Source organism: Anolis sagrei, chromosome 3, assembly GCF_037176765.1.
Source record: "Anolis sagrei isolate rAnoSag1 chromosome 3, rAnoSag1.mat, whole genome shotgun sequence".
Lineage (NCBI taxonomy): Eukaryota > Metazoa > Chordata > Lepidosauria > Squamata > Dactyloidae > Anolis > Anolis sagrei.
In genome coordinates, this window is record NC_090023.1 from 200,754,289 (window position 1) to 200,781,243 (window position 26,955).

Genomic DNA, 26,955 nt, shown 5'->3' on the forward strand with positions numbered 1-26,955 from the left:
TCCAATCCTGCTGTGGAGGAGGGGCCTGTGTTGGATAAAAGTTGCACCTCTCTGCCTCCTCTTCCCTATTTTTGTTTTGTACTTTCTATGACAACCAGCAAACAGTAAATCTACAACTGTGGTTCCCTTGGTTGTCTGGTGGTTGCAAAAACTATTTTGCTTACTCTTCTGCCTTCCTGGTTTCAAACCTATTCATTTCTACTTCCCAAATAATGAACTCAGTCCTTCTCACAGTCTTTTTCCTGCTAACTTCATTATGACAAAACACTTAAACTGGTTTGTAACCCTTCTGACTTTCTGACATCTGCAAATTTGAAATTTTTAGTGTGGATTTTTAAATATTGTTTTGAAGGTGTCTTGGGTTTGGCTTGTGGAGAAATGTAGCATAGAAATTCAATAAATAATTCAGATTTCTTGCTTGATGTTGAAAAGATCTGTTTCTATGTTTCTATATGGCATCGAATTGTGCCGACTTGTTCGCTGCCCTGAGTCACCTTTGGGCTGATATGGGCGGGGTAGTGTAAATAAATAAAATAAAATAAATACGTGGTACACCATTTGCATAAATATCTCCCCAATACAATAGGACAACAAGGGAGGTGGCACCCCTTTTGAAAATGTACCCTTCAATGCAACCTCTGTACCTAGCTTAGGTAGTGTTACCACTATGTTGTCATTTTGCTCCATAAGGAATGTAAGGATATAAACATTTTCTCTTGGGAACTCTCAAAATGTCAAGATTTGTCATTTAATGGCTGCTCTTACACAGTGCATCCAATCACTTGAAGGGATCTAAATTTAGACCTTGATTTCTGCTCAAAAGTCTGTATTAGGGGCAAGAATCATGTAGCCCTCCAGCAACCCAAGTTAGTAGGGATGTGCGATCAATTAAAAATGGTTCAAAAATCATTACAAAACTGTGAGGCGCTAGCATTTTGTTTCTAAAGTGTTTCTAAAGTATAGTTAGTGAAAAATTTGTTACTATAACAAGACTAATGAAATTTTGTTATTACTTCATTATTGAAATTGTGCATAATAACTACTATAATTGGGGAAGATTCAGGGGCTTCCGTCTCCCTCATTTTTAAAGCTATTGGAGTGAAACTTGCTACACTGATAGAACATATTTACTATTGTTAGCTCACTAAATTTCAGAATGTTTCACTTAGCCACAGAGTTTTGGTGAATTTTCAAAAAAATTATAAACAACATAAACAGCATTAAAAAAAACCCTTGAATGTTATATACAGTACACAAGATAACCAGGGCATCAATCCTCAGAAGTTTCAGAAAGGTTCACACATTAACAGATTTTGGGGGATTTAGATTTTTTTTAGACAAAAACAATTTATCCCCCCCCCCCAAAAGCGACAACAGCAATTCCCTTGAATATCTGTTTGACTTTATGACACACAATCACAAAACTTCAACTTAGCACAGATTTATAATATTACTTACTTGCATTACTCCTCTTTGCATATTCTATAATTTTATTTATTATTATTAGACTGACTCGAAACAGCTGGTGTCATTGTAGCTTTCAGATGCTGAGTACTGCAATCAGGGAAATGTAGTTTAGGGCACAGCCTTTTGCATTCTCTGCCACAAGGGGCCTTCCCTTCCCAAACTACATTTCTAAGAATGTTGTGTTCTCCGTCTCCCACCCAAGTCTGCTAGTCCCACCCCCAGTGCCCTCTTTATGGCGATCGGGCCAAAGAAAAACAGAATTGGCTTTTAAAACACTTTCTATTCTCTTGGCTTTATCAAAGTTGCTTAATGCTTATACTTAAAATTATTTTGACATTAGGAGGCATCTGAATGTTACAGAATCCTGACAAAAATGATTGGTGAGTGTTTCGATTCTTAAATCCCAGCCACATACCTTTCCTGCATGTTTCTAATATCAATTTTTATGCACCAATTTAATGAATTTGATACAAAACATGAAGAGTAACAATAATTTTGCACACCCCTGTTAGCTAGCATAGCTAATGGGAAGGAATAACATTTGGAGAATTACATAATTCCTGCCTTGGTGATAGATTGATGTTTTCTTATTTTTAACTTGATTTTCAATATTTTCTTGAATTAGGAGAGGGAACTCTTTGTGTTTTGGATAATATTACTGATGTGGGAACAGAATTGTGTTTCTGACTTTTTTTTGGAACCAATGAATATTCAGGTTTTTTTCATTTGCCCCATTCTGAGGGGCCAAGAAATACAAAGAAATGCCATGCCTGCATGGAAGAATCTACATAATTTGAGCAGGATTTCCTGTATAAATGGAGATCAAGGAACATATATTAAAACCAACTCAAACAGGCACCCACTTGAGCATGAATCTAGTCAAACAGCTGTGACTCGTATGAACTATATTATTTGCTTGGCAATCTAGCCTTTCTCAATATTTCATGTGCAAACCTCAAACTTACATTTTAGAATGCATCTTACATATTTTTTTGAAATTAAAGTCTTTATGCAGTAGCATTTTAATAAGCATTTGAAGTTCAGATTACTTTCAGCATTTTAATAAGCATTTGAAGTTCAGATTGCCTTTGTTTTTCCTTCCTCTCTGAAGGAATATCTGTTAGAGATTTTCTAAGTCCTTGGTTAAACAAAGGAGGAAAATTACCACAAATTTGGTAAAATTATGAGTAGAGAAGAATGTCTAAAACCCTCTCTTGTAAGTTTCCCAATAAATATTAGATCCTCAAAAAGGAGGAAGGAAGGGCCAGCTTCTTCTTAAAGCAATGAAGAATTTGATTAACGTAAAGAACTTCTAAAAGACTTGAGAGAAGAGGTTCTAGAATATTCCCTGATAGAAGAAATGTAAAGAAATAAAAAAGTAAAGGAATAATAATAATACCACAAACTCATAGAATCATAAAGCTGAAGGAAACAGGAGGGCCATCTAATCCAACCCAATGCTCTAGTAGAATACACAACTAAAGATGGTAGAGAAATGGCCATTTGCCTTCTTTTTAAGGAACTCCAAAATAAAGAGTCCACCACTCTCTCAGAGCCTTTCCAGACAGTGCCAAAATCCACATTTTAAAAATGGGTTTAAAATAAATAAATCATTTTCAAAGGTATTACTGCATCCCTTCCTTTCTCCTGCCTCTCGTGTTATTTTATGCTGAAATGGACTGAAAGCTATCTTTCAAACAATTTGACATATTGAGATTGGCGTCTGCACAGGGAGTGAGGCCATTTTCCCACTCTAGTATCTACTTTGCAGGTACTGGTGCATTTTGAGCATACTCCAGTATCACCTCTGGCTGCCATTTTGACCAATTTTGGGCTGTTTCTTTTCTCTGTTTTTTCTTTTAAGGTTTTGGGGACTTGGGGATTAGGCAAAACAAACTACTGCATTTTCAGGGGGGCTATAGCCAGTTTGGGGGCAAAATAAATCAACTGAAAATCCAATTTTTTTTTAGAGTCTAAGGGGATGGGGGCTTCAAGACAACAATTAGAAGTCCCAAAGCCTGTATGTGGTCCATGGTCCCTACCGTGTCTACCCAACCCTGCTATATGCCGCAAAACATGGACTGTCTACAGATGTCACACTCAACTCCTCAAATGATTCCATCAGTGTTGTCTCCGAAAAATTCTGCAAATCTCTTGGGAAGACAAAAGGACAAATATCAGTGTGCTGGAAGAACCAAAGACCACCAGCATTGAAGCGATGCTCCTATGCCATCAACTCCACTGGACTGCCTGATCACCATCTCCCAAAGCGGTTACTATTCTCCCAACTCCAGAATCAGAAATATAATGTTGGTGGACAGGAGAAGAAATTTAAAGATGGGCTTAAAGCCAATCTTAAAAATTGGCATAAACACTAAGAACTGGGAAGCCCTGGCCCTTGAGCATTCTAACTGGAGGTCAGGTGTGACCAGCAGTGCTATAAAATTTGAAGAGGCACGAATGGAAAGTGAAAGAGGAAGGTGCATCAAGTCAACCAGGACCGTCTTCCACCTGGAAACTGATGTCCTCACTGCGGAAGAACATGCGAATCAAGAATAGGGCTCCACAACCACCTACAGACCTACCACCAAAACACCACATCTGGAAGACAATAATCCATGAGCTATGAGGGATCACCCAAGTAAGAAAGTAAGTAACTTGTCTACCTTTATAGTAAGTGAAGGTAGAAGGAACTACATGAAGGGCCAAGAAACCTCTCCTTCAAACATTTCACTTACTTTAATTTGGATTCAAGTCTACTTTGTGGCATTCAACAAGAGTGCAAGCATCTCTTTCTTTAGAGAGGAGGCAGCTGGCTGCAGAAGAAATCTGAACTTGTATCCCCATAACCAGTTGGTTGGCACACTGTGGTCATTTATTAACTTTTCCCCATAGAAGGATGAAAGCAGGCCATTGTGCCTCCCTAGATATAGGAGATAAACTCAGTTTCCTTTTTAATACTGATTTACTCAGGAGTATGAGCAATGCTCAATCTTCATTTTATTGCATTTCTCTAAATCACAGCAGCATTTTTGTCTCCTTTGTTGAGATCAGATTGAAAAGGTTTCAGTTTTTTTCTTTTAGAATAGACATTCATGTACATTTTCCATGTGCTCGAATTTCTATCCAAAAAGAACAAAAAACATGATTATTTATACACTTTCCAATTCTATGCATTTCTGTACACATTTTCCTCATTGACTAGGGTGTGTTTGTGCATGCAGTTGGATCTTCATATCCATGGATCCCACATCTATGGATTTAGCCATTCACAGCCTGACAATATTGCATGACCACCCCGCAAAATCCCAAAGGAAAACCTTGATTTTGACATTTTATACAAGGGACACAATTTTGACATGCCATTGTATATAATGGGCTTTAAATAGATTTGAAAATGGTTAAAGAAATTATGGACAAAACAAATTTGAGATTAGAAAAAAAAAGGAAAAACCAGGATTTATTTCTTGCTTAAGCCTCTCCCTTTTCTATACATTTCCTTATCACTGGGACATTCCAGTTCTGATTATTTAAAATGTCAAGGTGTTTGTATAGATTGTATAGAATTTGGACTGAAATATCTTGTCAACAAGTCTTGCCTTTCCCTTCAAGGCGTTAGACTAATCAGACAGGCATTCACCTGTCTCCTGATGATTTAATCTGATTAATGTTCAATTGGCATATTCTGTGTCTAATCTTGGCACGTAGCTCAACACTGATTAATATTGCAAAGTAAAACAATTCCTTCTGGCTCCTTTCTCCATCAGAGAGTTAAACATAATGTGGTGATAGGTACAAATGGAACTCTGACTCCAAATGTGTCTGAAAGAAATACAAATATTGTACAGTTTTTTGATTCTACAGTATGTTAAAACGTGCATTCATTTATGATCTGGAAGAGTAAGAGGTATTTCTTTCAGGTTGATCTAGTTATTTAATTATTTCTGTATTTTATGCATCCTCTATTGCCCATTCCTGTTGGAGGCTACATGGTCATTCCTTCTAATCCAGCCCTACCTGGAACACTTAGTCTACAGGATGTGCTAGAATCTTTTCATCCAAAAATAAATAGACTGGTTGTATCTTTCACTTACAACATTCCTTTTTACACCCAAGACTGACCCATTCTTGCGTTCATTTCTCCACAGGAAAGGTGATGAACATCTAGTTAACTGCAGACCTCCAATTTCTCAATCCAGAATCTGTAAGAATCATCATCCCAGGTACTGAAAACGTCCCACTACCAATTTATTTTTTATTGTTTTTTAAGTCATACATGCTGCTGAACTCACTTTTGCTTAAACCACATTTTGACGCCCTGCATTTTGACAAATTATAGAAAGACCATTTGCTACTTTTAATTTTCTGGCAGGATTTCTCAATTCTCAGGCAATTATTTTGGGAGAGTAGAGTGGCAGTGAGATCCCCTAGACTCTCTAATAATATATATGAGACCTTTAGATTTTTTATTAGTACTTTATACTTCTGAGATCAAATACGATTGTTTTAGCTACAGCAATTGCTGTATTTTATTGTTTTTACCAGGGGGTACTGTGAATTTCTGATGTTGTGTTGATTCTTTATTATCTACTTGTATGTTTTGTTTTGCACTTGTTGTATTTTGCATGTCACACCCTTGTTTTGCGAGCTGCCCTGAGTCCCTCTAGGAGATGGTGGTGGGATATAAATAAAAGATTATTATTATTTGAAACAAAACAAGGTTAGTACACAGCAAACAAGATCACTATGCTGACTGTTGTATTGAATCACACATCGGACACTTCTCAAGTGTCTAGGACTGTGTGCAGATCCGAGTAGGGTGGCCTCAGCGCCAATTGTGTTTACGTGCAGGCCAAGGTCTTTAGGCACTGCACCTAGTGTGCTGATCACCACTGGGATCACCTTTACTGGCTTGTACCAGAGTCTTTGCAGTTCTATCTTTAAATCCTCATATCAGGTCAGCTTCTTAAGTTGTTTCTCTTCAATCCTGCTATTGCCTGGGATTGCAACATCGATGATCCATACTTGGTTTCTCAACACGATCGTGAGGTCAGGAGTCTTGTGCTCCAAGACTATGTCAGCCTGAATTTGGAAGTCTGGGAGTAGTTTGATGTGCTCATTTTCTGTAACTTTTTTCAGGCTTGATCCCACCAGTTCTTTGTCACAGGCAGATGGTATTTGTGGCACAAGTTCCAATGGATCATCTGAGCAATGGTATTATGCCTCTGCTTGTAGTCTGTCTGCACAATCTTCTTGCAGCATCTGGGGATGTGATCTATTGTTTGCCTGCCTTGGCCTGCAAAAACCGGAGATTATGAAATATGTGATAGGCCAAGCAATATGATTTATGGGTTGTCACTTGTGTATGGTTCATTGGGTTACAATCTAGATGTCTCGTCCAAAAGTTTCAACATTTGCAAATTCAGTGCACCCTTGCAAAATTGTGAAAGTGCGATTTTCAAAAACTTACCTGTAATAAGAAGAAAATAGCTAAAATTGCTTGTTTCTTTCTTTTAGTGAAGAATTAGTATATTATGACACAGTTTGAAATGTTTTTCTATATAATTTATGAATGGCTTTATTTTGATTTGGTAGCATGAGCTCTTAGAAAGCACCACTACCAGTTCCACCATTCAGCGTTATTCAAGGAGATCTTGTATCAGGCTCTGCATGAGACATGGCCTTGATCATCAGAATGAATGCACTGCTGCACGCATGTGTCAGGAGAATTCTCTGGAGGGGCCTGAGACATGGCAGACACTTCATGTACATTTGGGGGAGGGGGCAAATGGGGAGACTGGAGCATGGCTGGATGCCTTCCTGTTGATCTTGATGGGCATGTAGCCACCACCAGAGGGAAATCCTGAGGTTGTAGAAGGGTATGTGGACTTAATCCCGAAAGGAACTGGATTTAACTCAGTTCATCCCTGGATTAATGCCTGTTTGGAAGGGCCCTGAGGCATAAATCCAATCGCTAGTCCCAATTTTCATAGACGTATTCAACCAGTGGGATTTACATAAATGTCAACCTGTCATTCAGATGATTCAATACATTCCATTGGTAAATGTTTGGTTGTCTTCACACTAGAGCCCATTAGATCTGTTGCAAAATAGCTTTTCTGCAAATATTTGGCTATAGAAATAAAATGGTAATTCCACACACTATAACTTAACAGTGGCCCTCTCCATGATGAACATCATTCTAAAGTGTTTACTCACAGATGCTGTGATTTTCCAGAACTGAGCACAGGTGTGAATTTTATAGGTGGAACTAAACCATGTCTCCTCAGTCACCACCCAGGACTCTCTGCTTTGCTGCATTAGCCTTCCCCCAGCACCACAAGTGGCTTGATGAAAAGTCTGGGAGGCACTGAAGTATCTTGCTGGTAGTACAATTAGTACCCATCTGGCTATATTTCCTCCCCTTTCTACCCCCCACCCTATCTTAACACTAAACTCTTAGCTGTGGAGCAGGGTTACTTCAGTGAAATGCCAACTCAGGGAAGGGGTTAACTCAGAGACTAACTTCTGCAATGTTCCATTCCCAAGACATTATGATGGAGTTAAACCTATGTATGTAATTAACAAGATGCTGGTCAAAGATCACCAGAAATCTTAATTACAGTTTCCTATCATGTCCATTCAGCTTGTTTTATTGTTTCCTGCAGAGACTGAAATAAAATTTAGTAATGAAGAGCTTCTCATAATTAGCACAGAATCTATTTCTGTTACCATGTGAGTGAGACTTTGATTATTATTATCCTCTCTTTTTACCCAATTTTTATGGGGAAATGTTTTTTATAAAACCTCTAGATATTAGAGGTCATCTACTAAAAAGTATGGTGATCACAATAGAAAAACCCTTATATTAATACAATGAAAATAAGTTGTTGGGGGTCAAGATAGATACATCTGTCAGATTTGTTTCTATCCGTTTCTCACCCCACTCCCTCCCCCAAAAATCATAGGGATGTTTTAGCTCTTTTCTACAATATTTTTGTAAAAAGTCTGCCTAAAATGCATATGTACTTGCAAGTGTGTTTCCCCAAATATACACCTTCAATTCCATGTTGCTTAATACAGTATATGCCCTAGCAAGTGATCTTATCTAAGAAAGCAGACATCTAATTTGCCTATTTTTTATTTTATTTATTATATTTAATCATCTTTCATATTGCTTTGCACATAATGATAGCCTCAAGTAGTGAACTAATAGCTTAATGAAGGAATTTCCTATTACCTATAAATTTGGATCCTGACAAATTTGACCTAGGGAGTATCCAGCAGATGTGAGACAGATAAAGGAGTAAGCAAAAGAGCAGAAAGGAAAAAGATGGCTGTGAACACAGTAGGACTTTATCAATCAAGTGTTATTTACTCTTTCATACAGGGGGGAAAAGCAGACACAGAACTATTGGTAAATTATTGTACAAGCTGAGGCAGTGCCTCTGAAATGAAGCACACACTTCTTGCTCAAACAACAGAGAGCCCTCCACAAAGTCTTTTTGTTTGTATCTTTTTGTTTGGATATTTATAAGTAAAATATAAAAATACATGATGTATTTTAATAGTTTCTTAATGAAAAATAAAATACTTTTTGCATGCCCCCTGGAACCTCACACCACTCGGAGTACATATATACTTTGTAAATATATTCATATTATTTATTTAGTTAGTAATTTTGTAGCACTTACTCTGTCACTGTAGATAAATTGTGTAAAATATGTATTTGTTCAGGGAGAGGAGGGATTTTTTTTAATGTTATAAATAGTCCTTAGATTTTATGCACTTTAGTCTGAAGGATTTCTCCACATAGTTTTTCTTATTGGCCATTATTCTATATAAGCTGCTTAATTATGCATATTTAATTGCATAACCTCTCTTGACCCTACTCCATCCTCCCCCCCCCCCCACAAAATTGATCGAAGCATCATTTATCTGTACCCCGATCACTCAAAAAGTGGGCTTCCTTCTCCCCATGCAGCTGAAGTCCGTTAAAGTAGAGAGCATTTGTATTTGTAATGATAGTGCCATAATCATGACTAAGTAGCAATTGTGAATAAAAAACAATTATCCTAGTCCAGTGTTTCTCAACCTTCCTAATGCCGCAACCCCTTAATACAATTCCTCATGTTGTGGTGACCCCCAATCATAAAATTATTTCCATTGCTACTTCTTAATGGTAATTGTGCTAATGTTATGAATTGTGATGTAACTATCTGATATGCAGGATGTATTTTCATTCACTGGCCCAAATTTGGCACAAATGCCCGATACACTCAAATTTGAATACTGGCGGGGTTCAGGGGAATTGATTTTGTCATTTGGGAATTGTAGTTGCTGAGATTAATAGTTCACCTACAATCAAAGAGCATTCTGAACTCCACCAATGAGGGAATTTAACCAAACTTGGCACAAAGAACTCCCATAGTGAACAGAAAATACTGGAAGGGTCTGGTAGGCATTGACCTTCAGTTTTGGAGTTGTAGTTCACCTACATCCAGAGAGCACTGTGGACTCAAACAATGATGGATCTGGACCAAACTTGGCACAAATACTCAATATGCCCAAATGTGAACATTGGTGGAGTTTGGGGAAAATAGACTCTGATATTTGGGAGTTGTAGTTGCTGGGATTTATACTTCACCTACAATCAAAGAGCATTTTGAATACTCAATATGCCCAAATGTGAACACTGGTGGAGTTTGGGGAAAATGGACTCTGATATTAGGGAGTTGTAGCTGCTGGGATTTATAGTTCACCTACAATCAAAGAGCATTCTGAATACTCAATATGCCCAAATGTGAACACTGATGTAATTTGGGAAAAATAGACTGTGATATTTGAGGGTTGTAGTTGCTGGGATTTATCGTTCACCTACAATCAAAGAGCATTCTGAATACTCAATATGCCCAAATGTGAACACTGGTGGAGTTTGGGGAAAATAGACTCTGCTATTTGGGGGTTGTAGTTGCTGGGATTTATCATTCATCTACAATCAAAGAGCATTCTGAACCCCACCCATGATAGAATTGGGCCAAAATTCCCACACAGAACCCCCATGACCAACAGAAAATACTGTGTTTTCTGATGGTCTTTGGTGACTTCTCTTGATACCTCCTCGTAACCCCCCCAGGTGTCCCAACCCCCAGGTTGAGAAACACTGTCGTTTGGATTCCTCAGGCTAATCTGAAACCCATCACGGATTGGAGGCCTGTGTAGCAGTGTTCTTAGAAGTGTAACAGTTATTCTTTCTTGCTCCATATCATAAAGGTCTGTAAAGGTCAGCACCAGTATTTCGACCAATGCAGTTGATAAAATATTTGGTGTTGTGATCTCTTTAAATCTCATTGAGATTTTGTAAAATGTATAAAACAGTGAATCCCTTCTACTTATGTGGATATGTAATGAAAACTTAATAGACTAAAAGCAAATATCTTATTGAAAGGTGTATGTCTTACTGCCTGTCATATGTGGTTTCAAGGTCACACATGATGCTGACCTCATAATTTGCTTGGTGACAGATCATCAAGGTAAAAATGCTTCCCTCCATGTTTGCATTCCTCATTGCTGCCAATTTCACAGATAATTCCCTGTGCAGTCACATAGTTTTTAGTGCGTAAGGCAGAAGCACTTCTAATGACTGGCTTTGGACTCTTAGCAGCTCTTCGTGCTTTTGTAGCAAAGGAGCCTTTGGAACAAACCTTGGCCCCTTGGTGCCAAATTGCAAGCTCTCGTCATTGATGAGATGCAGAAGCCAAATGGCATGAGGGACCTCTGATGACGATGATGACAATGATGACGATGATAATTTTTATTTTTTAAAAAAACTGTTGAAAAGGAAACAATAGCACAGAGTGGTGAAAGAGCTCAATTTTTATTTTGTTTTTACACATTATATTTTGCTTCAAGCAGACAAGTACCAGGGAGAGCATTCTGAAAAGAGGCTTTGTATAGGAGCTGGAGTTCTATCCATCAGATTTGTCATTTCAGGAATGTAGCCAGATGTATTGACTTACTAGCAATTGCGCTGGTGCCATCTGGCCTGCTGGAGGCTGTATTAAAGATGGAAAAAACTGAACAGAAGAAATGAAATTTGTTCATCATGCCCTTGCCCTTGCTGCTTATTTTAAAGAGAGGGAAAAATGTAACTTCTTGGCAGGGGGTATGCTATTTGAGAATAAAGAATATAGGGTTTGGAAAGTGCACAAGTGCCAAAACCTCAAACCGAGCAATTATGTTTATACATAGGCTTGAAAGCTGGACTCTGATTTTGTCATTCTGAATATTTTTCATTATGAAAGGTTTTTAGCTCCTACCGTTCAGAGCACCAGAACAAATATATTTCTTTGCTGTTGTTCTACACTGAGTTGCTCTGGATTCACTTTGAGTAGATATTTATTTTAGTTTTCTTTGCACAATAAATGTTCTTTCCAGTTTGATTATGTTGGACTCAGAATTACTTCAAATAGTTCCATCAAGATCAGTGGGACTTAGGTTAGTCATCACTAGGTTGTCTCCCTGGCATCATTCTATCCACTTTATATAAAACTGAAAACAATCCATTGGCTGAGAGCCTGCGCTGGGAGGGATACATTCCTATGGAGCTATATCCTTGCAAATTCACCTTGTAGGCTATGCCGTCCTCACCTCAACATGACCATTACCAGGTTGTCAGAGCATGAGAGACAAGCAGAAATGGATCCAACTATTTTCCTTTAGCTGCATGTCCTCTGGCAGGCACCAGCAGGGATCTCTGGTGGTCCCTGGGGAGTCCCTGCAGATTATGTTCTTGTGGATTAAAAAGTTGATTTTGGGGAGCGTTGGATTGTTCTGTGTCACCTAAATAATGAATGAAAAGGTGAGTCGTGCAATGCAGACTTACAACATTGTAACTTAGAGACCACCCACACTGCAGAATTATACTTGATACTATTTTCAATGGCTCTATGACAGGGAAAGGTAAAATTCTCATAAAACTATAAATCCCAGATTGCCATAATATTGACCTATGGCAGTTAGTGTGGTACCCAACTAGTATAATTCTGCATTGTGGATACTGCCTTTGAGGATGATAATGTTTCTAAGAATATAATTTCATTATCCTGTGCAAAATTCATAATGGCTGACACTGGCCCTAGACTTCTAAAGGCTACAAGAGCAGAGCACAGGTTTTTACCTAGTTGCAAGGCTTCAAAAATAGCCTGGACACAAATTGACTGGAATTCAAATAATAATAATAATAATAATAATAATAATAATAATAATAATAATAATAAGTCAAACTCCTCTGGGACTTTCAAATTCAGACAGACAGAGTTTTGGAGCACAATACACCTGACCTCACGATCGTGTTAAAAAACAAAGTATGGATTGTCCATGTTGCAATCCCAGGTGACAGCAGGATTGAAGAGAAACAACTGGAAAAGCTGACACGATATGAAGATTTAAAGATTGAACTGCAAAGACTCTGGCATAAGCCAGTCAAGGTGGTCCCAGTGGTATTTGGGACACTGGGTGCAGTGCCTAAAGACCTTGGCCTGCACTTAAACACAATCGGTGCTGACAAAATTACCATCTGCCAGCTGCAGAAGGCCACCTTACTAGGATCTGCACACATTATTTGCCAATACATCACACAGTCCTAGACACTTGGGAAGTGACCGATGTGTGATCCAACACAACAGCCAGCAAAGTGATCTTGTCTGTTGTGGACTCATCTTGTTGTGTTTCAAATAATACTAATAAGTAGTAGTAATAGTAGTTATGGGTGGTCTTAGCATGCTTCTTAAATGTAACTTGTCAAGGTTCAAAACTGGGTTAAGTGCAACAAGGTGCCCTTCCTCCATTTAAAATTCCACCAATCTCTATGTATTCTTGTTTGCTGCCAGTAGAACAAAGTAATTTTCAATTGCTAATTAAATCCCTCCCTCCAAAGTGCTATTGGACAAGTCACTCTTTTTGGTTTTGGACAGCAGTATAAATACTGCTTTTAAAACAGTATAAAATACACAGTATGAAATTCATAAAACTAAAAATAATAATGCAACTTTCTTTGAAAGTAAAGTGGAGTTGGCTAGTGAAAACCATATGTTGTGCTTCATTGTCACTGCCTTATACTTATCAAAAGGATAAAGCTAACTTTAAATCAACATCAGTTTGGCAGCCACTTTCTAAGACCTGAGTTGAACCAACATGGGCCTCCTTCCGCTATTTTTGTTTCATTATCTTGATCCAGCAGACTAGTAGGCTTCTATAGCAATTATAGAGTACTAGGCACATTGCATTGTCACTTGATGGGAATAGAAGGAATATGCAAAAAAAATTTGGTATAGGCAAAAAAGGGGTTTTTCAGACTGGCTAGAAATCCTGTTGAGAATATTTGTAGTTCTATGTGAGAAACCCATGCATTATTTCTTTCTGCAGAAAAACTTCCTTTCTGTGCAGAAAATCATATCTAGAAATGCTATTTTTAATCCTGGAGTTTGGTAAGAATCTTGGGCAAAATTCTTAATATGCTACTTAGTTAGATGACTGCTGTTGCTGCATTACTAAGTAGGATCTCCACCACCTAGATCTATTTTACTGGGCAACAGACATGCAGAGAGAAAGAGGTCTGTTTTACTAGTGATTGGAGCATGGGCAGATGACATTTTGACTTTGCCTTCCTCCAGCCAGTGAGGCTACGACAAGAAAGGACAACAGGGATCCTGCACCTGACAGGAGAAAGACGGGAACATTATTCACCTGAACTTCAATTGTGGGCAGAACACTCACCTTCTCTATGTGCAGCTAATGCCTGGTAAAGTAGGTTTAGGAAAAGCAATTATGATCATGGTAACAGTGCAATGTGTGTGACCACACAGCCTCCATGAATATGGATCCACCACAGATGCAAATTCTTAGATATTTTTAAGCACTTGGCAGATTTCGCTCTTTTTGTGTGTGTAGAAAACATTTCTGTACATAAAACAGAAAATAACATTTCTGTACAGAAAATGCAGAAAACTGAAATTTCTGTACAGAAATGCTGGTTCTGAACTGCAAATAGTCTTTGAAAACATAGTTTGAAGACATTATCATAGGATGAGTTGCTAAAATCATTCATTGTTTCCTTTGAGAACTACATTATTGAATATCTGCAATCCTAATCAGACTCATCATCTAGATGAAATATCAAAATAGGAAATAGTTTCTCCTTTTCAGTCTTCCTTCACTTCAGCCTTTACAGCCTTCCTTCACTGCAATCAAGCTCCACGTGCTGTTGCACGATTCAAAGTGCTGGTCTTAGCCTATGAAGCCCTTTACGGTTCTAGCACAGCTTACGTGTCTGAATGTATCTCCCTCTACGATCCACCTTGGAGTTTAAGATCATCCGGGGAGGCCCTGCTCTCGGTCCTGCCCTCTTTACAAATGCAGTTGATGGAGATGAGAGACAGGGCCTTCTCCCCAGGGAAATCAGATGGGCTCCATCTCTCCTTTCCTTCGGGAAAAAAACTTCAAGACATGGTTTTTGGACCAGGCATTTGGGCAGTAGGCCTAACAGTAGTTGCAATGTTATGTTTTAATTGATAATGCACAAGCTTTGAACTGGGTCTCTCAATTGAACTTGGATGCAGTCATATTGTTATTGTGATAATGTTTCAATGTTTTAAATGCTATTTTATTATTTAATGTTTTAATTAATGTTGAATCTGTGTTATTTTGTTATGGTGTATGTGTTGGCATCAAATTGCTGCAGATTGTAAGCTGCCCTGAGTCCCCCCTCAGGGGTTGAGAAGGACGGGGTACAAATGTTTGAAATAATAAATAAATAATGATGATTGCAATGAGGGACTATAACCAGGCCAATATAGAAGTATGGGTCATGGGTGGGTGGGAGTTTGGAAAAATGTCTGTGAGATTCAGTGTTTATCTCCTTTAAATAAAATGCTCAATGGTTCTTTTGGAAGTTCAGATATGTGAAACATATACCTTATTGTTCTCAATAGAATCAGTAAAATATATAGTCCAGAAAATGGGGTTAATATTATTGGAATCTTCTTTACTATGGCTATGTTAGCTGACCTGAAATCAGTTAAATGGGAGATAAAACTGTACGAAAGAGACTCAGTACTGTTATGCCAAATGAACTTGACTAATCCTGATATTCAAGGCATAATACTCTACAGTTTGCAGTTAAGAGTAGAGTGAGTTCATAGGAAGGATGCCTACTTACATGCATCTGTGAGCAAAAACACACTCAAGCACTGTATGGCACTCCAGATTTAACTCAGAGCTCCATCAATAATTCTTATGTTACAAACACTACAGTCTATCTCCAGTTACCCCCGGTAGGTGATAATAACTCTGCATTTTAGTAAACATGATACAGGAAAGCAATTTTAGTAAACACGATACCTGAAAGCAATTTCCCCAGCTATTTCCTGGCATTTGGAAGCATAATAATCCAAATGATTAGATTATTTTTTAATCCACTTTTCAGTTTCTTTCCTTGGTATTAACTCTGTAAATTCCATTACGTCAGCTACTCCAAGTCTCCATGGAGCACAAGGCTGCTAGCAAGCCAAGATTTTTTCTTTTTATTCCCAAGATAGCTTTTCATTCAGAGTTTGCACACAGGTGGTCAGAAGGCTTACTTTTCTGATCGATCCTAAGAAAACTAAGGCTTAATTTTCACTTTTCAAACAGCATTGTATAGGAGACATTTTTTAAGAGGCTCCCTGGTTACAGTTAGGTGCTACAATCAGGTTTCCTTGCTTCTTCCTCCATGCTTCAATCCCCAATAATTTTATCTTAGAGCATGGAAGTGGCAAACTACAATAAGCCATTTTCTTGAAACGAATCCCCTCCCTTTGGCAATTTCAAAATAACACAATGAGTGGGAATGAAATTACTTTAATGGTGTCACGAGTCTAGGTTCCTAAATTTACCCGTTAAAGGAAATTTTAAGGCATTCTGAGACAATTTTGACAGGAATCCTATGGGTTTTTTTTAAAAAAGTAACTAAAAGCAACAGAAAGGTAATAACACAACAGGGAATGGTGATAATAAATTATTTCTAAAACACTACAATGCAAGTATTGATGTTTTTACTGCATGGCTTCTAGCCATTTTGGACTTATGGTGATTCTGAGGTGCCACTATCATTAGGTTTTCATAACAAAATGTTTTCAGTGAGAATTTGCCTTTTTGAGGCTGAGAAAGTGTGACTTGCTCAGTATTTTCATGTCAGGAGCGACTTGAGAAACTGCAAGTCATTTCTGTTGTGAGAGAATTGACTGTTTGCAAGGACGTTGCCCAGGGGATGCCCGGATATTTGATATTTTACCATCCTGTGGGAGGCTTCTCTCATGACCCCACATGAGAAGCTGAAAAAAATACATGATCATTCCCAAAGAATATTAAAATTAAAGTTCAACTTCAGACCATAATACTACTTTCTAAACCTGACAGATTTCGAGTAAAACAAAAATAAAGATAAAATATACTTCTATTTAACTGCTGCAGCAAGAACTCTACTAGCACAGAGATGGTGCTCTAAAGAAATCCCTCCAATCGAGATATGGATTACCAAGCTAAAGGACTACATGGACATGGACTCCCTAACATTCTTGCTCAAGGACCAGATGGATGGACACAAGACGTATTGGTCACTGCTGAAAGAATATCTTCAGGAACAGAAGTTTAGCAACTTTGAATAAAAAGAATAGCATCAATAAGAAGACTGACATTATTAAATCAAAGGAAAAGCAAAAAGAGAGAACAAAATAGCTAAAGCCAGAGAATAGTAAGAAAAAGAAGAAGAAAGAATAACAGGAAATCAAAAATAATCTCCCTGTGGAATGGACCAGAAGATAAAATCCCCATCCCCAAACTACTCCAACCCCCCAAATATATTATTCCCCCTCCTTCCCCCCCTTCCCTACCCTCCTCAACCCATTCAATCCCAAATCTTTTAAATGTATGGATATATTTTTTTTTGCAATAAAGATGATTTATATAAAAAAAGAGAGGCTGAAGCTGGTCCCTGGATGCAAACCACTGACCTTTTGGTCAGCAGTCCCACTGGCACAAGGGTTTTACCCATTGCACCACTGGGCCCTGACTTGCTCAGTGGGTCTCCATGAATGAGAGGGGCTTTAAACCCTGGTCTCTAGAGTTGCAATCTCCTGCTCATGTTGGCTTTCCAAGAAGAGGAAATTCTAAATATATATTTTTAAATGGTGCTGATACATCTCATGTGACTTGCTCAAGCCTAAATCTGGATCCACCTCCATTTTCTTTCCTTTTTTTGATCCTTTATTATGAACAGATAACCAAACTCAGAGACCCAGGAACAGTAGGGGGAAAATGGAGAAACACATTTATATTTAGTACAATTTTCATTTTGTTTTGCCTCTCTCAGTAATAGCCCAGTAATAGTAACAGTACCCAGAAAGATGAGGGGGACTGTTTTTGTCTGCTTTCATCCTCTTGAGAGGAAAAGTCTGGCCTTACATTTCAGAAATTACTGCTCTATCAGGCACTCGGTAAAAAAGTGGCATTTCACCATTCTAAAAGACACATTTATATGTTTCTGACATCAGGGCCTTAGACTATCAAAACCCCTTTCTTTGGCTCTGCCAGGAAAATAATTGAAAGCATATTGAGCTGTAGGAACATGGAAAACTAGAGGAATTCCATGAGCCCTTGTGGTTAGTTAAAGACAAATACTTAGAGACATTGAAACCAGAGTTTGTATGAGGCACATGCTCATGTCGCTGAAATAGGAGCAAATGCCTTTCACTGTGGTATCCTTTTGAAAAACAAAGTTCAAGGTTGCTTGGAACCGCTCATATGTGGAAGGGGAAGGGCTCCTCGCCACACTGGTAATCTTTTCAGCAGGGAAGCGTCACTCTAGCTTAGTGTGAAGTGTTTGGGGAATTTTAAAAGGTTGGTTCCTTTTCTTTTTTGACCAGACTGAGAAGTTTGTTAGCAAATATTCTGGCTTGGCAAATGCCTATATCCAAAAAGAAGGGGAAGGAAGGAGCTCTCCAAGTGTTGCAATTGATGTGAACTTTCCACTTAGATCAAAGGAACAAGGACTGAATGTATGTTATCACCCCAAAAGAAAGGAAAAAAATGTCAGGATACCTGTCAACAGGAACCTTGAAAGCCCACTTTAGGAAAGCTGAAAGAGACAGCTGTCTATCAGCCTTTGAAGTTTTACATTGTTTAAAATCGTTTCCAAGTTTCTTCTTCTTTCCTCTAGACTCATATTATTCCCTCAGCTTGCTTTAAATCATGTCAAAATGTCTTACGGTTTACTTTACTGTTTCTTCAGCATCAACATCTACATTGGAGTTAGCATGGAATCTGGTTTATTGTATGTTATTTGCAAAAAGCAGAGCCAATGCCAAACTAAAGAACACTGTGATTTGGAAATAATTAACTCCACACATGGGAGAAATTGGATGGGATTCTGAAAAAAATGTTAAACTGCAATTAGAATTCATATTCCCACTTCAAAATATGATGTCTTTTTTCTTTATTTTTGCAATTCTAATAGCTCAAATATAACTTTATATTTGACTTCAAAATGATACAATTAAATTAATGTTAGTGTAAATACATGTATGCACTGAGAGACAATTATTAATTATTAACTGCAATGTTTGGAGGCCGCAAGGCTTCCATTTCTCCTATGCAACTGCTCTCCTGAGGCACATCTGCACTGACATTTCAGTTGGCCCTATTGTAGTGTGCTGGGCACTGGACTGGGCTTGAGAAGAGTCTGCAGAAGGGGTCCTCTAGCCTCTGTGGAGTTGGGAGTCCCCACTGCCCAATGGCACAAAATCCAGTTCAGTGCTGCTGGCCAGTAATCCTAAATGCCCCACCTTGTTATGGTGGTCTCTGGCTACAACATGGCACTTAACTTTTCCCAGTTGCTTGCCCTAATGTCAGCCAGGACAATGGGGTGCCACGGGAGGGTTGTAACAGGGGAAAGGTAGGTAATGACCGGAGATTGCTTCAACATGGAGGCAAAGGGGAAAGGGTACTGTCATTCCTATGTTCCCAGACTGTCCGAGCCTCGGAAATGTGGGACAACAGTTAGGACAGTTGAAGCCAACAGTCCTTACTGGCCCAAAGTTGAGGGATACTCTGAATACTTTTGATATTGTGGAAGGTGCACATTTTTTGGGGTGAAATCGGGTTTTAAGCACACCTTTTAAACATGTGCTTTTCAGCTGTTAACCTGCATATTCCCCAAGTAAAATAATCATTTAACTATTTTTTTGTTATCATTACTGTGTCTAATGAATATTTCCATAGCCAGATAATTGGTGCATCGTCAGGACATATATTGTCTTGTTTTCATTGTGTGTGTGTGTGTGTGTGTGTGTGTGTGTGTGTGTGTGTAAACTGCCCATGGTTGTTTGCATTGTAGGTTTAGATCTGTGCGATTTTGTAACAAAACATGAGTATCGGAGACTTCTGGTCTGTGAGAATTAATCAGAGGCAGCTAGTCTGCAGGACAAAGGAGTTCACCACCAGCTAAGTCTCCTAACTCTTGACATTTAAAATGGAATTTTAGCTGCTGGCATCCACAGTAGGTACAGCCTCATTACCGAGTTGCTTGAGTTGTTTCTGAGACTCTTGTAACTACTCATTTATCCAGTTTTGGAACATTCATTTCTGAGTATGCGTACAGGTTTCTTTCTTTCTTTTTGGCACACGGACAAACCACCATTCTACCAGTAGAGGGAATGCAGTGAGAAGACTGAAGAGAGGACAGCTAACCACATTAATAATCTTTTATATTTTCCCTTTATTGATGCCCCCCGCCTTAACAGAAGTTTTAGAATGGATAGTAGGTACCTTATCATTTCAAGTCTCTTTTAAATAGGCTTTAAGGCAAAAAGAGCCTTAAATAGCAAGTAAATCCTTTTTATATTGCACTTCCAACACATTACCACACCAAAACAAAACACGAAAGAGATCTAAATATCTCTCATTTTGTCTGGAAGTTAGACTTGTGCAATTCAGCTGGAGTCGGATCCATTTTTGGTATCTGAATTTCGTTGGGTACCCAGATCCATTTTTTGGAGCCTCCTGAAAATCGGCTAATAGAAAAATCTGTTTTTGGCTAGGCAGCTAAAGATTCAGGAAGATCCGGCCATTAAGCAGCAATGGGGAACTTACAAGGCTCCCCTTTCCATTCCTGGGATCCTTTCCTTTCCTGCTTTCAAGGGGGGGGGGTGGGTTTGGGGAAGCACCCTTCTTAGGCTCCTTTACCTTTTTTCCTTTCAAGGAAACCTGGGTTTGAGGAATAGGGGGTAAGGAAGCATGTGCCACATACTCCTGAGTAGAAAGGAAGAAGCTGTGGGTCGTATGTGTGTGTATATATATATATATATATCCACACATACATACACATACACACACATATATATATGGGGCAGCTGAGCCCTTACCATTACTACTACTACTACTAATAATAATAACAACAACTTTATTTATACCCCGCTACCATCTCCCCAAGGGGACTCGGAGTGGCTTATATGAGGCCAAGCCTGACAACACATCAATAAAACAAAAAACAATAAGCAAAAACAATACAATTAATATAACTCCCATATAAGCAGTAACACACAAGGATTTTAAAAACCTATGGTCAGGCCAAATGTAATAGTTTAAAAATTTAAAAATAAACGCTGGGCATGAACAGAAGTAGGATGTGTCTGATAGGAGGGTTTTAAAAGAAATGAAGGGAGAGCAACCCAACGAGTAGTTAAAGTATGGAAATGTCAAAGAAGCCGAAGAAAAATGGCTAAAATGGATCTGTGCACAAGTCTACTGGAAATGTCTGCACCTCTTCTGAGAGGAAGAGACACATGAAGAAAATTTCTCATGTAAGTGGTGTTTTTGGTGGGAAATATGACTTTTTTGCAGTCTATGTTTTTCTCCATGTGGGTTGTCAGCCAGCCACAACCAGTATTTTGACAAAGTTTTGTTAACTTTGCTGATCAGTATTTTAAATTCCTTTCCATGAAATTTCTTTCCTTTCCATTAAAAACAGAAATACACCCATACCCTCCAGCATTTCATAGATGAACATCTAGATGTGTAGCCAAGTGAGATCAGAATGTGGTTAAGATGGCAAAAGTTATAAGTAAGAAAGAACAGACAAGCTGGAAAAGGTGGCAGGGCTTTCCTTTTGTCTGAATCTACTGGGAAGGGCAAGACTCTCCCCTCTCCTCTCTCACTGCTGAATTAATGGAGTGCAAACTACTTTGAACTTTGGCCTCAGTTTGCAGCAATTGAGTAATTGGGATTGTCCTGCCAAATCAGGACAGTCAGTGGGTTATAAGCATCTCATGTTTCCCATCCTTTCTTTGGGATATTTTTTTCTCTTCCATTAGGCATTAGGCATTAGGGTGGCCATGCAAGAACAACGTGGTTGGGCTTAGCATGTGTTGCCATGTCCCTGCTACATTGCTTCTGCCCTCTTGTGTATGGCTATATACTTGCATATTATTTAGCCCTTTGATACCCAATTTGTTGTATTTGCTTTTCTCTATAAAAATTCCATTTCAAAAATTCAAATCTTCCAATATGGGGGCTGTCAGGCTTTGGAATAGACTTCCTAGAGAGGTTAGATTGGTGTCCTCATTGCGATCCTTGGATAGACAGATTAAGGCACAATACTTTCACAGACTTTTGAAAGCTGTTTATTTCAAGGGAAAGGGGGCTTTCATTTTGTTTGCTGGTTATATTTTTTCTCTTGTTTCTAGCCGTTTTCAATTCTACTGGCTGTTTATATTTTTACATTTTTCATGATGTAAATGTTTAAACTCTGTTTTAACTGTTGTGAGCTCTCTTGAACCTTAGGCTCAGAGTCCTCCCTATGTCCCAGAATATCAAGGAAGAAAATCCCATGTTATCTGAGTGTGGACTCAGATAACCTAGTTCAAAGCAGATTTTCTGCCTTGATATTCTGGGATATAGGGCTGTGTGGACCCTAAAAAAAAGTGGTATTGCTACAGTTATCCCTCCACATATGTGGTTTTGACTTTTGCAGATTTGACTTTTGCAACTTTGATTAAAAGTATTCCCTCCAGGAATCCCTAGGTCCTCCAGTGTGACTTTAAGATCAAGTTCCCCCAGATCCCTTCTACACTGCCATATAATCCAGATTATCACATCAGATTTAAATGGTTTTAATGGATTTTATGGTTTTTATAATATTAGGTTGAATGTTTTTAACTGTACTTTGAATGTATGGCATCAAATTCTGCCAATTTCTGTAAGCCGCCTTGAGTCGCCATAAAGCTGAGAAAGGCAGGCTACAAATGCCACAAATAAATAAATAAATAAGTAATCCACATTACCTGCTTTGAACTGGATTATATAAGTCTACACTGCCATATAATCCAGTTCAAAGCAGATAATCTAGATTTTATATGGCAGTGTAGAAGGGGCGCCAGTCATGCTGGAGGAACTAGAGATTTCTAAAAAGAATATTTCCCTAGGAATCTGTAGGTCCTCTAACAATAATAATAACAATAAAATAATAATAATTTTATTCCTTACCCATCTCTCCTCGTGGCTTGAGGTGGGTTACAGAATAATTAAAACACATAAGCATTGTAAAAATACCACAAATACACATATTTAAATGTTTTTTCTTTAAAAAATCATATTAAAACATATTTCTTCAATTTTACACACACACACACACACACACACAACAGAGAATAAACAAAGGACACGCATTTCAAATTCATGCTTAAAACTGGCTGGGTAGGCCTGCCTGAAGAGATAGGTCTTCAGATGGTTTTTAAATTTTGACAGCCCATTTAGCTGTCAGAACTCTCCCAGCAGGTCGTTGCACAGTTGTGGGGCAGCTCTGGGTGAGAGTTGCCAGTCCGGTTCTGGTTGGTTGGAATAGCTGCCCCCCAGATGACTTAAGTGTTTGGGGTGGATTTGTACTAATGAAGGCGATCCTGCAGGTGACCTAGACCCAAACCATGTATGGATTTAAAGGTCAAAACCAACATTTTATACTTTGCTTGGAAACTAATCGGCAGCCAGTGGAGTGACTTTGGTGTAATATTTCATTCCTAGATGTTCCTGTAACCAATCTGGCTGCTGTATTTTGAGGCAAATGGAGTTTCCAAACTTGGTACAAAGGTAGACCAATGTCAAGCATGTTGCAGAAGTCCAACCTTGAGGCCAAATTATGTGGCCATCTTCCAGAAGATATTGGCCATAGAGTCCTGCTGGGAAGACCTAGAAATTCCTAAAGAGATGTTATTTCAGATTTTTTTTAAAAAAACAGCATTTTTTTATTTGCGGTTTTTCACTTTCACAACTGTCTTGGGCTCATAACCCCAGCAAATGTTAGGTTAAGGCGCAAGTTGACTGTGTTATTATTCTGCATAATAATAAGAAGAAAGTATTTGACATGTTACAGAACTTGAATAGGATGGGAATGTTGGAAGGATCCTTTGAAATACAATTCAACTAAGACTGATGGATTTCACATCCCTATCTTGGAGCAGTGTGGCATTTGGATCCCCCGTTCCATTCCAAAAGGCACCAAACTATGTCTCTTGGGCTCCACTCCTAACTAAATCTACACTGGTTTACATAACAAGGGAGATCATGTTGAGATTTTGTTTGGAACATTGTCTGTGGCATATCACTGAAGAGGTTTTGAGAGACCTATCACGCAAGTGCAATGCTGATAGACTGTAATTGCACGATAACAGGGTTAAGCACTTACCTCCTCCTGCTGTCTAAATGTACGAGACGTTGCTGTTTTTGGCAACAGGTGAATGCATTAAAGCTGATAGTTCTGAATGCTGAAAGATAATGGCATGATGAGAAAAGCAGGGGAGGGGAGTGTTTTTTTTTCCTGAGGAACTCAAAGAAGAGCTATGAAGCTAATGGCATTTATAAAATCCTGTTAGAGGTGGAACACATGCTAGAATTCAAAGAGCATTGAAAGTGATAAGTGAGCTCAAGGGACTTTTAAATGGCATTTTAAGAGAACACATAGTCCCAGTGATATGTAATTAAGACAGATATTCTTTCACATTTTCTCCATAATCTCTGTATTTCACAAAAAAATGTTGAAAGAAAAATCCAGATGACCTTGGTAAACATTCCTGGTTATTTGATATATGTCCTTTTTGCTTGTGTACTTCAGCTACTTAGAATCTGATTGTGGAAAGTCATTGTGTTATTCTTTTCATTTAAGAAGTAAATCAGAAGGTCCAGCAGGAGCAGGCTGCTTGAGTGAAATGGAAAGAAACATTTTAAATATTGTATGAGAAGTTGAGTAAAATGGTTGAGTCTCCTAAAGGACTGAACAATTCTGGGTCTAGGTGAGCTAATAACCAAAGACAATTAAGTTGCTCTATGCAATAAAGATGGAGGATGAACGACGAGGTATGGCCCAGTTGAAGGCCGTGAGGGACAAGAGACACACACACCCTCACACACAAGGCAGGATGTTGGGAAGCTACCACTGTATATTAATTATTTCTTTGCTGAAATAATTAATAAGAATGTTGTTGCACTCCAGGACAGGAAAAGCCCTCTGACTGTAAACACCACACCGTTGATTGGAAAACAATCTTTTTTATTGAAGATAATTAAAAAGCAGCAAGTAAAAAGCACTTTAAAGAAATAGGTAAATCCAATTAAGTTTGAAGATAAGCAGGAGCAAAAATAGTCCAGGGTAAAGTTCAGCAAAGTCCATAAAAACAAAGTCCACATTTCTCTAATTCAGGAAAACAGGAAACATTAATCCAAGGCATGAGTAGGCATTCATACATTCCAAGAGTCCAAACCATGAACAAGAAATACTTAGACAAGAATCTTCCAAGCAAAGCTTCCATGAAACAAAGGATGAGAAGTACACTTGATTCCAACGATTCTTCTTCTGACTATATTTCCCATACTTGGAACTTTTTATCCCCTTGTTGAGCTATTCCACACACACAGGAATTGGTTTCGTTTTACTTGAAATCCCCTTATCTTTTTCTGTCAGAGCCTGGCAGAACACTGAAGGCACTGTTCGGCCTGTCTGTTTTGATTAATTTCCTCTTGCCTATCTATTTGCTCATTAAGTCTCGCAGCTAGGCCAAGTGCCCAGTTGTTTTCAAGCTCCAAATCCTGGGAGCCCTCTGGTAGCAATTCAGGGAGTATATTATCATCCCCACACCCTTCAAGGACATTCTCATGGGAAACTAAACTTTGCACAGGGGTCTCCTGGTCCTTCTCTGAATCAGTATCATTGACCAAACCATTGCCATCTTGAAATTCATTGGCTTCACTTCCCACATGGCTATCATGTCTCCTCTCAGCCTTCTCTTCTTCAGGCTAAACATGCCCAGCTCTTTAAGCCGCTCCTCATAGGGCTTATTCTCTCCAGACCCTTGATCATTTTAGTTGCCCTCCTCCTGACACATTCCAGCTTGTCAATATCTCTCTTCAATTGTGGTGCCCAGAATTGGACACAGTATTCCAGGTGTGGTCTAACCAAGTTAGAATAGAGGAGTAGCGTGACTTCTCTGGATCTGGACACTAGACTCTTATTGATGCAAGCCAAAATCTCATTGGCTTTTTTTTTTTTGTCGCCACATCACATTGTTGGCTCATTTTTAACTTGTTGTCCACGAGGATTCCAATATCTTTTTCACACATACTGCTCTTGAGCCACGCGTCCCTCATTCTGTATCTTTGCATTTCATTTTTTTCTGCCTAAGTGGAGTATCTTGCATTTGTCACTGCTGAATTTCATTTTGTTAGTTTTGGCACATCTCTCTAATCTGTTAAGATCGTTTTGAATTCTGCTGTCTTCGGGAGTATTGGCTATCCCTCCCAATTTGGTGTTGTCTGCAAACTTGATGATCATGCCTTCTAACCCTTCGTCTAAGTCATTAATAAAAGTGTTGAACAGGACCGAGCCCAGGACAGAACCCTGCGGCAATTCGTTGCAATGTCTGTGTGAAAGTGACATTATTCATGTTAAAATGTCTACATTTAAACAAATACAAATAGGGAAAGGAATGTAAATGTGGGGAAAGAATGATATGTGACCTGAAAAAAGGGGAGAGGGAGAAGAGCAAGAAAAGCAAGCTATCCCTATTGGGAATCCAAAGTGAAGGTAGTTCTAAGAAGCAGAAACAAGAAATCCTAGCCCATTAGCCCCTCCCCTTTTGACAAAACAGGAGGAAAAAAGGCAGCATACTCATCTTCATTTTTTACTCTCTTTTTCATTCACCTTTTAACTTATTTTATCGTTGTTTTCTCATGACAGAGGAACTCAAGGTTGAATCAAAATGGCAACTGGTATTGAATTCTAGATGGTCCTTATTCTCCTTTCCACTGAATCTTTGAGGGCATGTTGTGTGTTGTCTTTACATTCTCAGTTTGGAAACCAATTTTACCATCCATTGTTATTATCTTAATTTTGGCAAACAGCAGCCAGAA